Source organism: Erinaceus europaeus, chromosome 10 (genome assembly GCF_950295315.1).
Source record: "Erinaceus europaeus chromosome 10, mEriEur2.1, whole genome shotgun sequence".
Classification (NCBI taxonomy): Eukaryota; Metazoa; Chordata; class Mammalia; order Eulipotyphla; family Erinaceidae; genus Erinaceus; species Erinaceus europaeus.
The window spans coordinates 37,268,484-37,283,689 of record NC_080171.1 but is presented as its reverse complement, the minus strand read 5'-3'; positions in this window follow the sequence as shown (position 1 = coordinate 37,283,689).

Sequence of the window (15,206 nt, the reverse complement as noted above, 5' to 3'; positions counted from 1 at the left end):
TAGCCTCAGGATGTGGCCAGGAGATTTTAGTAATTTGTATTTGTACAGCCTGGGTGGAAATTCTAAAAGGCATTGCCAAAAGAATCAAGGAAAACATAGTAAAAATCATAAAGCAGAATATGACTATTTATTTATTTTTTCTTTTTTTACTTAGTAACTGAAACATGGAATCCTAAGGACCAAGAAAGTCATGGAAAGTTGAATTAGTAGTAGAGTAAACTTGGGTATAAGTCAAATTCATTTCAGAACTGTAGGAACTTAGTTTTATATTTAAAGTTCTGTTCCTCAGGAAATCTAAAATTTGAAGTTAAGAGATATGGTCATGGTAGAATCATAGGATAGTTCTTAAATAGTGGTTGATTGGCTGATGATATTTTATAAACTTCAGTAATTTTAAATTATATTTTTATCTTTAGTAGTAATTAGTAAAGAAATTGATAGTATTTAGAAGATTTTATAGTAATGTGGCCAACCACTTTCCCTAGAACATAGACTTGAAGTGTGTGTGTGTGTGTGTGTTTAACTCAGCCTCACCACTGAATTTTATTATGTTTTACAAAATTATAGGTCTGTGTGTTGAAACAAAAAATTCTTTCACAGATATTTTAAGAAGCATTGATCAAGATTGCCTTTTAAAATAAATGACATTCCAAGCATGTCTACCATGTTAATAGAAATACCAATGTATGTTTCATATGTGTAGTAAGAAATCAAAGGGGCTATGGAGGTAGATCAGGGAGGTAGACACATACACCTTGCCATGTGCCTCAGCCCCTATTTGCACCATGAATTGACACCAGGGGCATTCCATGGGTTTTGGAACAGTGGTTTGGTGTCTCTCCTCTCTCCCCTATCCCTCTGAAAAATGTACAATAAAAATGAGACAAGGAGGTATGTAAGTATTACTACAAATGCATGAGACCCTGGGTTCATTCTCGGACATTTATGGCACACCTCTCCACCAGTTTCTTCTCTTCATACAATATAGGACACTGGGTTCCCATCCCCCTTGTAACCCCTTTCTGTTGAAAAACCCTTTAGAGTCCTTGGATCTTGATCTGCAGTAAATAATTTCTAAATTTTTACCTTGTATATTTCACTTCTTAGTTTAAGTTCCATCTTAGAATGAGGTCATCAGTATTTGGCCTCCATTTGGCTTATCTTAACATGAATCCTTCATGCTACATACAAGTTCTAGCAAATGAGAAAATTTATCATTGCTTACAGCTGAATAGTAGTCTGCTATATTTTTATTTAATTCTCTGTTCTCTGATATCTGTTTCCCACACAACAGGTGGATGATCCCTTAAAATATAATCCATATCATCTCACTCTTCTAAGATTTATTGACTTCCCAGGTCAGAATTGTTTTCAAAAATACTGTCATGATCTATCTCTATATGTTCTGGAGGCGACTACATCTCAGATCATACTCCATTTTGGTTTGCTTTCCTGGCATTCTACTTTAACCACCTAGCCTCCTTACCAAACTAAGTATGTTTCTACAGTAGCTCTCACCTTAAATTACTTCCTTCCCAGGTATCTGTTTGCAGATTTTTTTTCTTCCTTATTTTTAGAAACATACTCAGTTACAGTCCTTCCTTGATCTTATCTAAAATAGTTAACTACTACTCCATTGATGTCTGCTCTTCCTCAAACTTATTCTTCATTTAGCATTAACCATCAAACATTTTACTTGTTTATACATTTATTATCTACTTCTGCCGAGTAGAATGGAAACTCTCTAGCTAGTAGGGATCACCATTTCCATGACTAAATCCTCAGCATTAAAAAAGTCTCTGACATTTCATTAAGTATCTGAGAGTAATGACATGCAGTTAAAGTCTTTGGAAATAATATGACTCTGTTAAGTCTTGATTTTATTAAGTGTGAGTCAGATATTCTAACGCTGACTGATTATGGTCTAAAATAATTTTTAAAATCTCAACTTCTGTTGTTAACAAGAATTTGGTGATAGTCAAATAAGAAGGATAGTGTTTGGTCACAGAGTTTTAGGTAGAATTAATTTATCATAACCATGGTGAATATTTCTATTTTACCATTGAAAATATGGAAGGCATATTCATGGTTACTAATCTGGACATTTTATAAGGATGTCCAATCCACTTTGGAACCTTGCTACTTATATACTGTTCTCAGAGATAGAAGATAAAATAAAATCAGGGGATTCTAGAGTTGTTTTATTTTAGGGGAAACCTATTCTTTCTAGTGAACTTTAAGAAACTGTTGGAAGACAAGGTTGACCAGGTAGGAGGCGGTGGCAGTCAGCTGCAGATTTTGCCTACATTAGAAGCTTCCTGGTGTTTCAGCAGCACACCATTTTGGTGAGGGCCCTATGTGTTTCTTCAGCAGCAGAATTTCTGCCAAGACTGAAGGCGGTGCAAACTCCAGGAAAACTTGTAAAAGAAGCAAAAGTGTGGTTATATCCTTGGATGTCAAATCAGTGGAAGCAAAACTGCAGGATACATAGAACCAATTCTACCAAGTATGGAAATCCTAAGGCTTCTATCAGATATTCCTGCTCAAAAGTGTAGCAGACCTAATAACATCTCAAATATCCTCCTCTGTATTAGGCTGCTAATGTCTATATGTTACACACACACACACACACATGAGTCCTTTCATTATTTTTATAACATTTAGTGCTCCAGAGCACTATGTAAATAGAGATCTGCTTCCATAGTCTTCTCCTATCCATAATAGCAGTGTGGATCTTTGGCTTTTCTACTTACATTCTCTCTCTCTCTCTCTCTCTCTCTATCTATCTATCTATCTCTCTCAACATTACTTATTTTTTTAAATTTCTTTATTGGGGAATTAATGTTTTATATTAGACAGTAAATACAATAGTTCGTACATGAATAACGTTTCCCAGTATTCCATATAACAATACAACCCCTACTAGGTCCTCTGTCATCCTTCTTGGACCTGTATTCTTCCCGCCACCCCAGAATCTTCTACTTTGGTGCAATCTGCCAATTCCAGTTCAGGTCCTACTTGTATTTTCTCTTCTGATCTTGTTTTTCAACTTCTGCCTAAGAGTGAGATAATCTCATATTCATCCTTCTGTTTCTGACTTATTTCACTTAACATGAATTTTTCAAGGTCCATCCAAGATGGGCTGAAAATGGTGGTCACCATTTTTTATAGCTGAGTATATCTAGACCACAGCTTGCCTAGCCACTGATCTGATGTTGGACACCTGGGTTGCTTCCAGGTTTTGGCTATTACAAATTGTGCTGCCAAGAACATATGTGTACACAGATCTTTTTGGATGGGTGTGTTGGGTTCCTTAGATTATATACCCATTCTGTGAAGGGTCTCTTGGTTTGGGTAGTGGTTTCTTTATATGTGCAGAAGCTTTTTAATTTGATGTAGTCCCATAGATTTATGCTTGCCTTAGTCTTCTTTGTAATTGGATTTCTTTCATTGAAGATGTCTTTAAGATTTATGTGGAAAAGAGTTCTGCCAGTATTTTCCTCTAAGTACCTGATAGTTTGTGATCTAACATTCAAGTCCTTGATCCACTTGGAATTTACTTTTGTATTTGGTGAAATATAGTGGTTCAGTTTCATTCTTTGCATGTTTCAACTCATTTTTTTCCAACACCATTTGTTGAAGAGACTCTGCTTTGCCCATTGAATAGTCTGGGCACCTTTGTCAAAGATTAGATGTCCATAGGTGTGGGGGCTCACTTCAGGGCTCTCAATTCTATTCCACTGGTCAGTGTGTCTATTCATGTTCCAGTACCAAGCAGTTTTGATGACAATGGTCCTATAATACAATTTGAGATCTGGGAGTGTGATGCCTCCGGTTCTCTTCTGTCTTCTCAAGATTGTTTTCCCAATTCTAGGTCTTTTCTGTTTCCAGAGAAAAATTTGTGGCCTTTGTTCTGTTCTCCTAAAAAATGTGATTGGGATCTTGATGGGGATAGCATTAAATTTGTAGGTGGCTTTGGGTAATATATTCATTTTGATGATGTTAATTCTTCCAACCCATGAACATGGACTATCTTTCCACTTCTTTGTCTTTTCAATTTCCTTGAGTAGTAACTCGTAGTGACTCATAATTTTCACTATACAAGTATTTTACATCTTTGGTTAGGGCTATTCATAGATATTTTATTATTTTTTTTGCTATAGTAAAAGGAATTGATTTCAAAATTTCAACTTCTTCTAACTTAGTGTTTGCATAAAGGAATGCCACTGATTTCTGAATGTTAATTTTGTTGCCTGACACCTTACTGTATTGCCTGATGATTTCCAAAAGCTTCTTTCTGATTCCTTAGGTTTCTCTGTGTATACTATCATGTCATCTGCAAATAGGGAGAGTTTGACTTCTTCTCTTCCAATCTGTATCCCTTGAATTCCTTGCTCCTGCCTGATTGCTATGGCAAGAACTTCCAACAATATGTTGCATAATAATGGTGATAGTTGGCAGCCCTGTCTAGTACTTCATCTGAGGGGAAATGATTCCAGTTTTTCACCACTGACTATGATGTTGGCTGTATTTTTGCTATATACAGACTCCAATATCTTCAGGAGTTTTCTATCTATTCCCAGTTTTTTTTTTTTTAGCAGTTTGCTATATATAGACTCCACTATCTTCAGGAATTTTCCATCTATTCCCATTTTTCATAGTGGTTTGATTGTAAAGGGATGTTGTAGTTTATCAAAGGCTTTCTCTGCATCTATTGATGTGACCATGTGGTTTTGGTCTTGCTTTTATTGATGTGGTGGATCATATTAATTGATTTACATATCTTAAACCAACCTTGCCACCCTGGGATAAACTCCACTTGGTCATGATGAACAATCTTTTTAATACTGTTGTATCCGGCTGGCTAGAATTTTGTTCAATATTTTCGCATCTGTGTTCATCAGATCTGTAGTTTTCATTTTTGGTTGTGTCCTTGTCTGCTTTTGTTATCAGAGTGTTGGCTTCATAGAACCTGGAAGGGAGTATTCCAGTGTCCTCCATCTTGTGGAAGACTTTTGAAAGTAGAGGTATTAGTTCTTCTTTGAAGGTTTTATAGAAAACATTTGTAAAACCATCTGGTCCAGTACTTTTATTTTGGTAGGATTTTTGATAACTGTTTCAATTTCATTAGCTGTGATGGGCCTGTTCATGTTATCTATTTCCTCCTTACTTAATTTTGGAAGTTCGTAGGTATATAGGAAATTGTTCATTTCCACCAGGTTGCTAGCTTGGTGGCATATAGTTGTTCATAGAATTCTTGCATGATATGTTGAATTTCTGCTGTGTCTGTTGTGATATCTCCTCTTTCACTTAGTATAGAATTTATTTGGGTCTTCTCCCTTTTTTGTTTTGTGAGTCTGACTACAGGTTTGTTGATTTTGTTCACTCTTTTGAAGAACCAACTTTTACTTTCCTTGATCTTTTGTATGGTTTTCTTATTTTCAATGTTATTGATTTCTGCCCTAACTTTAATGATTTCTGTTCTTCTGGTTCCTTTAGGGTTCCTTTGTTCTTCTTCTTCTAGGTCTTTAATATGTGCAATCAGGCTGTTTATTTGTGCTTTTTCTTGTTTCCTAATGTGTGCTTGTGTGGCTATGAACTTCCCTCTCAGTACTGCCTTAGCTGTGTCCCAAATATTTTGATAGCTGTGTCTTCATTTTCTTTGAATTCTGGAAACATTTTGATTTCTTCCTTTGTTTCCTGTTTGACCCAGTAGTTGTTAAGGAGTGTACTGTTGAGCTTCCACATCTTGGGACTATTACTAATCTTTTGTTGATTGTTAAGTTTAGTTTAATTCTACTGTGGTCTGAGAAGATGCTTGGTATGATTTCAATGCTCTTGAATTTGTTCATGCTGTCTTTGTGGCCTAACATATGGTATGTCCTTGAGAATGACCCATGTGGACTTGAGTAAAATGTGTATTCCATTTTCTTGGGATGAATGACTCTGAAAATGTCCAATAGTTGTAGTTTATCTATCTCCTCATTTAGCTCTCTCATCTTTTTATTGATTTTCTGCCTGGATGATCTGTCAAGTTGAGAGGGTGGGGTGTTGAAGTCCCCTACTATGACTGTGTTGTTGTTAATATATGACTATAGCTCTTTCAGTAGATGTTTGATGCACTTAGATGGCTTCTCATTGGGTGCATAGATGTTAATAATTGTTAAGTCCTCATTACTTAATGATCCATTCAGCATTAAGTTATGTCCATCCCTATCTTTTTAATTTTATTTATTTTAAAGTCTATTATGTCAAATATGAGAATAGCTGTTTCTACCCTTTTTTTGGGGGGCAATTGGCTTGTATGATAGTTTTTAATCCTTTCACTTTGAGTCTGTGTTAGTCTTGTTGAGTTAGGTGGGTTTCCTGTAGACAGCATATTGTTGGGTTGTGTTTTCTGATCCATCTTCCTACTTTGTGCCTTTTAATAGGTGAATTCAGGCTATTGAAATTTATTGATATCAAATATTGAAGATATTTTAACGCCATTCTTGTAGATTTTTAGAGTGCTCTGATATATGGCTTAATTATGGTGGTCTGACTGTTTATAGGAGACCTTTCAGAACTTTTTTCAAGGAAGACTTGGTGATAGTTCATTCTTTCCACTGTTGCTTGTCTGAGAAGGTTTTTATGCCTCCATCTAGTCTGAATGACAGTCTAGCAGGATACAGTGGTCTTGTTTGAAAGACTTTCTCCTTGAGCACTCGATAGATATCTTGCCATTCTCTTCTGGCCTGTAGTGTTTGTGTGGAGAAGTCTGCTGCTAATCTTATGGGTTTTCCTCTGTAGGTGACTCTTTGTTTTTCTCTTGCAGTCTTCAGGATCCTTTCTTTATCCTTATTCCTTTCCATTCTAAATATAATGTATCTTTGTATCTTTAAGTCTGGGTTAATTCTGTTTGGGACTCTCTGGGTTCTTAAACCTTTATGTCTTTGATGTTGTCTAGACTAGAAAAGTGTACAGCTATTATGGCCTGAAGAATGCTTTCTTGCTCTCCCTCTCTTTCTTCCTCTGGTAAGCCAATAATGCATATATTGTTTCTTTTGAAGTCATCCCATAGGTCTCTGTTGTTTTTTTCAGTATCTCTTAATCTCTTCTTGAGATCTCTTACTTCTTTTTTTAGTTGTCTCTAATTCATCCTTAGTCTTGCTAATTCTGTCTTCAGCCTCATTGATTCTATTCTCTCTCCCCTCTACTGTTTTCTGGAGTTCATCTATTCTGTTACCCTGTTCTGATACTGTTTTAGCTTGTTCAGCTAGTTGTGTTCTTAGCTCAGCTATTTCAGCTTTCAGCTCTCTAATAATCTTGAGATAATTAGTGTTTTCTTCCAAAGTCTCATTTGTTGTTTCTGTATCTGATGACAATTCTTTCAAACTTTTTACTCCCTGCTGTGATTATTTCCTTAACTAGTGTTTGGATGTTGACCTCATTATTTTGTGTTTCAACTGTTGTGAGGCTTTTAGCTGGACTCTTATCCTGGTTCATTTCTCCAATATTTCTTCTTGTTGGTTTAACCATTCTAAATAGTATGTTATGAGTTTCCTCTCTCAGTACTATTCTAATTACTGATCACTATCGATAGTTAATGTTATCATCACATTATTTGGTAATTGGGTTAATTTTGAAAAGTCCTTTTGTTATGGTTTGCTGTATAGTACCCAGTATCTTGTATATAGCTGTGCTATTGGATGCTTCTGATCTACTTGGTCTAGGCTTTTGAGAGAGTCCGCATATCAAATACACAGCCTATATATTAAAAAGATTCAGTTTGTGTTTTGAAAAACTTTGAGACATACAATTGATTTTCTCCCTCTCATATTAATTAACTAGTGATTGATATGTCTACATTTTGCTAGGAGTGTACATAAACACCATTCCCACCACCAAAAGACTGACCCATCCCTCCCATCCACTCCCACCCCCCACTGTCCCAGGAAGCTGCATGTCTACCCCTCACCACAGGGTTTTTACTTTGGTGCCCTACTTACAATTTGGTCAGGTCCTGCTTTTAGTTTCCCTTTCAGGTCTTCTTAGTCAACTGCTGGCCAGGCTTCCCTGGATTGAAGACCCCACCAATGTGTCCTGGAGCTCAGCTTCCCCAGAGACACAGCCTACTAGGGAAAGAGAGAGGCAGACTGGGAGTATGGACCAACAAGTCAACGCCCATGTTCAGCGGGGAAGCAATTACAGAAGCCAGACCTTCCACCTTCTGCAACCCACAATGACCCTGGGTCCATGCTCCCAGAGGGATAGAGAATGGGAAAGCTATCAGGGGAGGGGGTGGGATATGGAGATTGGGTGGTGGGAATTGTGTGGAGTTGTACCCCTCCTACCTTATGGTTTTGTTAATTAATCCTTTCTTAAAAAAAAAGCCTCCTTTTATTCTTTTTCTTTCCTGTAGGCTATGGGAGCCTGAGGGCTTTTAAACTAGAGGTAAGCTTCTTAGCTTAATCACTGACTCCTGACCAAGAGATAAAGCAAGGTGGGGGAGAGAACCATTCAGTGGTTATTCAAAGAAACTGACAGCCCCACCGCTAGGCCATGGAGGTATAGATCTTCTCCCGAGTTCCCTGGTTAGTTCTCTGTCCCCTGTCCCCTGTTGTCAGCACAGCCCCCTCCCCCACTGCTACAGTGATTCTGAGGGCTGTGCAATGGAAACTCACACTTGAATTTGGTGAGTCTTAGGAGAGTCTTCTTCTCCCTTCTGCTGTCTTTTTGTTGGTGAAACAGACTGGAAGTGGTGTCTCAACTGCTGGACTGTTACCAGCCACTTAATCTCTCCCTAGGCTTCTCTCTGTCCAGGAGCCACACATATTTGCACTCACCGGTGATTTGGTGGGTTCCTGAAGTCATTATTGTCCTGTCTTGTTGCAGTTCCAGGTGGTCTCCTTTGGTATTCCTAGTTGACCTGGGAGAGGAGAGGTGAGAAACACAGCTGCTGCTGCTCTGTCGCCCCGCCTCTGGAAGTCCCAGTACTTATTTTCTTATTATTGATTTAATACAAAATTATGGGATAATGGGTATAATTCTACACCATTCCCACCCCCAGAATTCAGTGTCCCCATTCCCTCCATTGGAAACTTAGTTATTCAAGGTCACAGATGTGGATTCTATAAATGTCTATATTCCTATATATTTGCTCCTTTTTTTAATGGTCCTTTTCTTGCTTCCTTAATGACATCTACACTTATTATTACTTCTGAATGTTCTTATTTTTTCCTCTTCTCTCTCTGCTTCCTGATGGAATTGGAGTTCAAACCCACTGATTATCTTTTTCTAGCATTTCTCCCCTTCTGAGCCTATGAATCAAAGTTCTTTATAGGGTGCAGAAGGTGGGAGTTCTAACTTCTGTACTTGTATCTCTGTCTTCTGGAAATGAATGTTGGCATGTCAGTTCATATCCTCAGCCTGTCTCTATTTTTCCCTAGTGGGGTATGGTTCTTGGGAGGTAAGGTTCTAGGACATATAGGTGAGGTCATCTTCCCAGAGAAGTCAGGATAGAATCCTAGTAGCATCTGAACCTTGGTGACTAAAAAGTCATAAGATAAAAAGCAGAGCAAAGTGTTTAATAAATAGGAACCAAAATGTAGGAATAGAGCAGATGAAATTATGGATCTTGGGGTGAAAAGAATGTAGGAAGTTTCTTTTAGTTATGTTCAAAGGGGCCCATGACTTTATTGATTTTGCCTAAACTTGATAGATAACATGTAGGGGGACTAAAAATATAAAAATATTGTCTGGGAATATGGTTTCAGAGTTGAGACTAGAACTAGAAATTTGTATTAAGGTAGAGAGTACCTCCCAAACTTGAAGAAAGTATATAAATATAAATAACAGTTTACCCCATCTATGTGACCCAAGGGCCATATATACTTGCATTTAGCACAGGAGCCTTTGCAATCTCTTCAGTCCATGGCAACATAGCGTGGCATATTGGCTTTGATTAGTGCATTGATTTAGTTGAGATCAGCAGTTTGTTCTCATAATCTGTGGTCATAACTCAGAATATTCTAGGCTGCACTCATGAGTGGTAGAGTAGGCTGTTCCAGTCTCCCTTGAGAGAGCGGGGTAGTCCTTATCATCAGTACTTTATAGTGATGGTAAAGTCCTTAAAAGGCTAACAAGAGGTATTATATAATATTCCTGATAGAAGTAAACAGGGATGGTGGAGAGAGGGTTTTATTAGAGGTCTTGGCCCATATTGACTATGGGGGAATACAAGGATTCCTTGACTAGATTCCCCCAGATGATGGGTTGGCCCAGTATTAACCCAAAAAACCATCATTCAGTGAGCCAGTATCTTGCTCTTATCCAGCATTTGTAGTTCCTTCTTAATTTGACATGCTTAGAATTTCTCCCAGTTGTTAAAGCACTGAATGCTACTAGGAGTATGCAAACTGGTATTAGATTTATTGGGTCTGGCCTCAAGTTAGGGAAGAAATAGACCTAGGGCTTTAGTGTGGTCTGAGTTAACCTTAAGTATTACTGTATTTACTTGTTTTATGAGTCTAATAAAGGTTGTCATAGAGAAAATAATTGTCCTTTAGTATATATTTGCCACTATATCTCTTGGCCAATTGCATGCTGTGTTTCTTCTAAAAATTATCAAGTGATGACAAGAATTCTAATGTCTTTCTTTTGTGTAGTTAGTTTAGTAGAGAATGTTTGAGGGAAGTGAAGTGGGGGTATGCAACAGGATGACTAGCCCTATGTAGTAAATATTTGATTAGAAAATTTATGGTGCCTTCTATAGGCCTTTATACTTGCTTGCCAAACTTACTAAGTCTAAATATAATCACATCAGACTTTTAAGCACTTTTACTTTGAGGTATATGCATGTATGCATGAACCTAGTCCCCTAGGCTCTAACCTATATCCAGGGTCTATAACTTTGTTAAAGAGTTCACCTCATTTCAAATAATGGAACTAGGTATTCACATGTGTTAGAAAAGGTCTCACCAGATTATTGGAGTTGGAAGGTTGACATCTCAGTCTTGCATATCTGGATTCAATCAGAAGCAAAGAGGCAGTGGCAGCATAGCGTGGCATATTGTCACTGTTTGCATTGATTTAGTTGAGATCAGCAGAGACAGTAAAACAGGGTAAGGGATTAAGAGAAAGACATCAAGAAATACAAGCCAACTCTCAGAGGTTCCAGGACTGGGAGAAATCGAGATTTTAATTTTAATTTTCTTTTTTTTGCCTCCAGGGTTACTGCTGGGGCTTGGTTCCTGGAGGCCGTTTTTCACACTTTGTTGCCCTTGTTGTTGTTGTTATTGTTGCCATTGCTGTCATTATTGTTTTTGGATAGGACAGAGAGAAATCATGAGAGGAGGGGAAGACAGAGAGTGGGAGAGAAAGACGCCTGCAGACCTGCTTCACCACCAGTGAAGCGACCCCCCCCCCCTGCAGGTGGGGAGCCAGGGACTCGAACTGGGATCCTTACTCCAGTCCTTGCACTTTGCATCATGTGTGCTTAACCCACAGCGCTATTGTCCGGCTCCCTGTAATCCAGATTTTGAAGAAGATGGGAAAGGTTCCTTGCTGTCTTAGAGTTTAAGAAGGCAATAGATAACTATTATTATAACCAAGTTATTTGGGAGCTTGATTTACTTTGAAAATCCTATGGTTAGGATTTACCATACCATATTTGACCTCATCATGCTCTTCCAAAAGATTGAAGATGCAAGGTTAATCCCTTCCATATTCTATGAAGTCAGTATCACCTTGATATCAAAAGCAGATAGGGACACAATAACAACAACAACAACAGCAACAACAACAAAAACCCAGAAATACAGACCAGTATCTCTGATGAACAAAGATGCTAAAATACTGAACTGGGCACAGCAGTATATAAAAAAGATTGTGCATCATAACCAAGTGGGAATTATCCCAGGGATGCAAGGTTGGTTCAGTATACATCAATCAAATTAATGTGATCCACCACATCAATATGAGAAAAGCCAAAAATCACATGATATCTTAATAGATGCAGAGAAAGCCTTTGACAGAATCTAACATCCCTTACTGATCAAAACACTATAAAAAGTGGGAATAGATGGAGCATTGGAGCATTTCTTAAAATAGTGGAGTATATATACATCAAACCCACAGCCAGCATCATATTTGATGGTAAGAAGCTGAAAGTATCCCCACTCAGATCAGGTACTAGACAGGCTGCCCACTATCACCATTAATATTCAACACAGTATTGGACATTCTTGCCATAGCAGTCAGGCAAGAGAAAGGAATTGAATGGATACAGATTGGAAGAAGTTAAAACTGTCACTATTTACAGATGATATGATAGTATATGTAGACAAACCTGAAGAATCCAGCAGGAAGCTCCTGGAAATTATCAAGCAATATATGAAGGTATCAGGTTACAAAAATTAATATACAAAAACCAGTGGTGTGGTGGTCCAGGAGGTGGCACAGTGGATAGAGCATTGGTCTCTTGAGCATGAGGTCCTAGATTTAGTGCCTGGCAGCACATGTACCAGAGTGATGTCTGGCTCTTTCTCTCTCCCCTCCTACCCCTCTCATTAGTAAATTAATAAAATTAAAAAATTAAAAAATATATTATCTCTCTTTCTTTGGCCCAGACAGCATATAAGTCTTTTCCTTTATTCTCTTGTCATCTCTCCTGGGAACACACTATGTGACCATAAAGCTTGTGAGTCCTCTTCTCTCTTTTTCTCTTTATCTCTCTCTCTCTTTCCTAATATGATGTTTTCAATAAAAGTTTAATTTACCTGAAAAATAAATAAATAAAAACAAAATCAAGTGGCATTCTTATATGCAAACATTAAACAAAAAGGAGGAGGAGGGGGCGGAAGAGGAGGATGAGAAGAAGTAATCAGTTTCCTTGGCAGCAACATCAATACAGTCATTATCATAAGTGCAAATGGTGTTGGTACCTCACTACTGTAGGTGGGGGTGAGGTTCACAGAAAATTTCTGTCTGACTGGGAGTATGGACCAACCAGTCAATGCCGATGTTCAGCGGGGAAGCAATTACAGAAGCCAGACCTTCTACCTTCTGCAACCCTCAATGACCCTGGGTCCATGTTCCCAGAGGCATAGAGAATGGGAAAGCTATCAGGGGAGGGGGTGGGACATGGAGATTGGGTGGTGGGAATTGTGTGGAGTTGTACCCCTCCTACCCTATGGTTTTGTTAATTAATCCTTTCTTAAATAAAAAAAAAAAAAGAAAATTTCTGTCTGTTTACAAAAAGACAGAAGAAAAAATTTAGTTTGTATGTGTGTGTGATATTTGAAAAATAGTATTTTTTCCCCAATGGAAATTCTGCTTTTCTGATTTCTTTCTTTTTCTTTTCTTTTCTTTCTTTCTTTTTTGTTTGCCATTCTGTTTTACCTATATATGATCTTCATGTGATCTTAAGTACTGTATCATATTTAAAAATGAATTGAATTCTGAAAGTTTCACTCTTTATTTTTCCCCCTATGGTTTGATGCACAAATCCATTAAGTATTTCATTATTCCCCAGGGGCTGAGTGATTTATTATCCTGACCCTGCTGGTCAGATAAGCAAAAACCTCACTCAGAATGAACAACTGTCTCTGTTTCTTTGAGTGATGGTCTGGGAATCTGAAATAATGGCTGGTGTTTTGAAAAATGGGGGAATAACAAGAAAAGAAAAATGTTTTATTTTTACTGAATGTTAGCTATGGAGTACTAAAATCAGAAATTTTTGTTTTTTTTTCTTTGTTTTGTGAAAATAATTCATTTATTTTTATTGTAAATTCAGCATTTTCAATAATGGTGTATATATTTAGTAAATAATTTAGTCCTCTGAAATATTTTTACCCAGAGGTTTAATTCTATCTTTCATTTGTTTTGTATTAATTTCTACCTTTATTTGACAGGACAGAAAGAAATTGAGAGGGGAAGAGGGAATAGAGAGGAAGAGAGAGAGATACCTGCAGACCTGCTTCAGTGCACATGAAATTTTCCCCCTGCAGGTTGGAGGGGAGGGACATGGACCTTGTACATGGTAATAGGTGCACTCAGCTGGGTGTGTCACCTCCCAGCCTGTTTGTATTAATTTCTTTGGTCTCTGTTTTTTTCTAACTTGGGGAAAGGGTACCAGTTGGTAGCTTCTAGTTTCAATTATGAACTTATTTATCAGTGTTTTTGACTAAAGATCTTACACCAGGCTCTATTTTCTTGCTAGAAAAAAAAATAACAAAGCAAAACACACACGCATACACAAAACTGTGATGGGAAAATAAACTCTACCTATAAAAAAGGGTACAAGACTCTATAGTGATACATTCATACACAGATATATACTGTGATGGGGCAGGAGTAGTGAAACTAGCAGTGCAGATAGGGTTAAAGAAGAGAGTCTTAGCATTACCAGACATTTGGGGATGCTTCAGCTGAGTCTTGCAGATGTTTGCATAGTGTTAAAAATGCAGAGAATATTGTTGCTAGCTATGCAGGAAATACCATGTATAGGCAAGGATGACTGCCCACATCTGGGCTAGAGAGAAATGTGGGCACCTTGAATGTGTAAGTAGTATAATGATCCAGCAAGGTGATGGTATGTGTGTATAAGAGCATGAAGGTTTTATGGGTATCTCTCGGGAACTGAATTACATGAAACATGTTGGTACAAAGAGCCTTTTAACACTCCAAATGTATGTACTAAGTAAAAAGAAAATCATTAGTGATATCATAGCTTAATATTAAAACACAATGGATAGAAATTTTGTCAAATTTCAAAATGCCTCAACATTAATGAGACATGAAAATGAAAAATTATAGGACTTGTAAATATCTCCCTTGGGTAGATGACTGCTTTTTCCTTGTATGTCACCCAGGTTGAAGCCTAGCACTCACCATATTGAACGAAGTTTCCATGTGATGCTTTCTTTCCCCCAGCACTCACTCTGTCTCTTTCTATGTGAAAAAGTTAGCCAGAGTGGTGAAGCCCAGAGAAAACCAAAACAAATAAACAGCAAAATAATGGAAATGAATATTTCTAAACTCTTAGTTTAGAACAAACAAAAAATCTCAATAAAATGAAAGAAAAAAGCAATAATAATTGGCCAGTTTTCCTTGGAGAAGTAATGAATTGTGTTCTCTAACTGTGCACCACAAAATATTGGGTTGTCAGAAAAGTCATGATGCTTTTTTGCTTGGAAAAAAATGTAGGGGGCCAGGTGGTGGTCCAC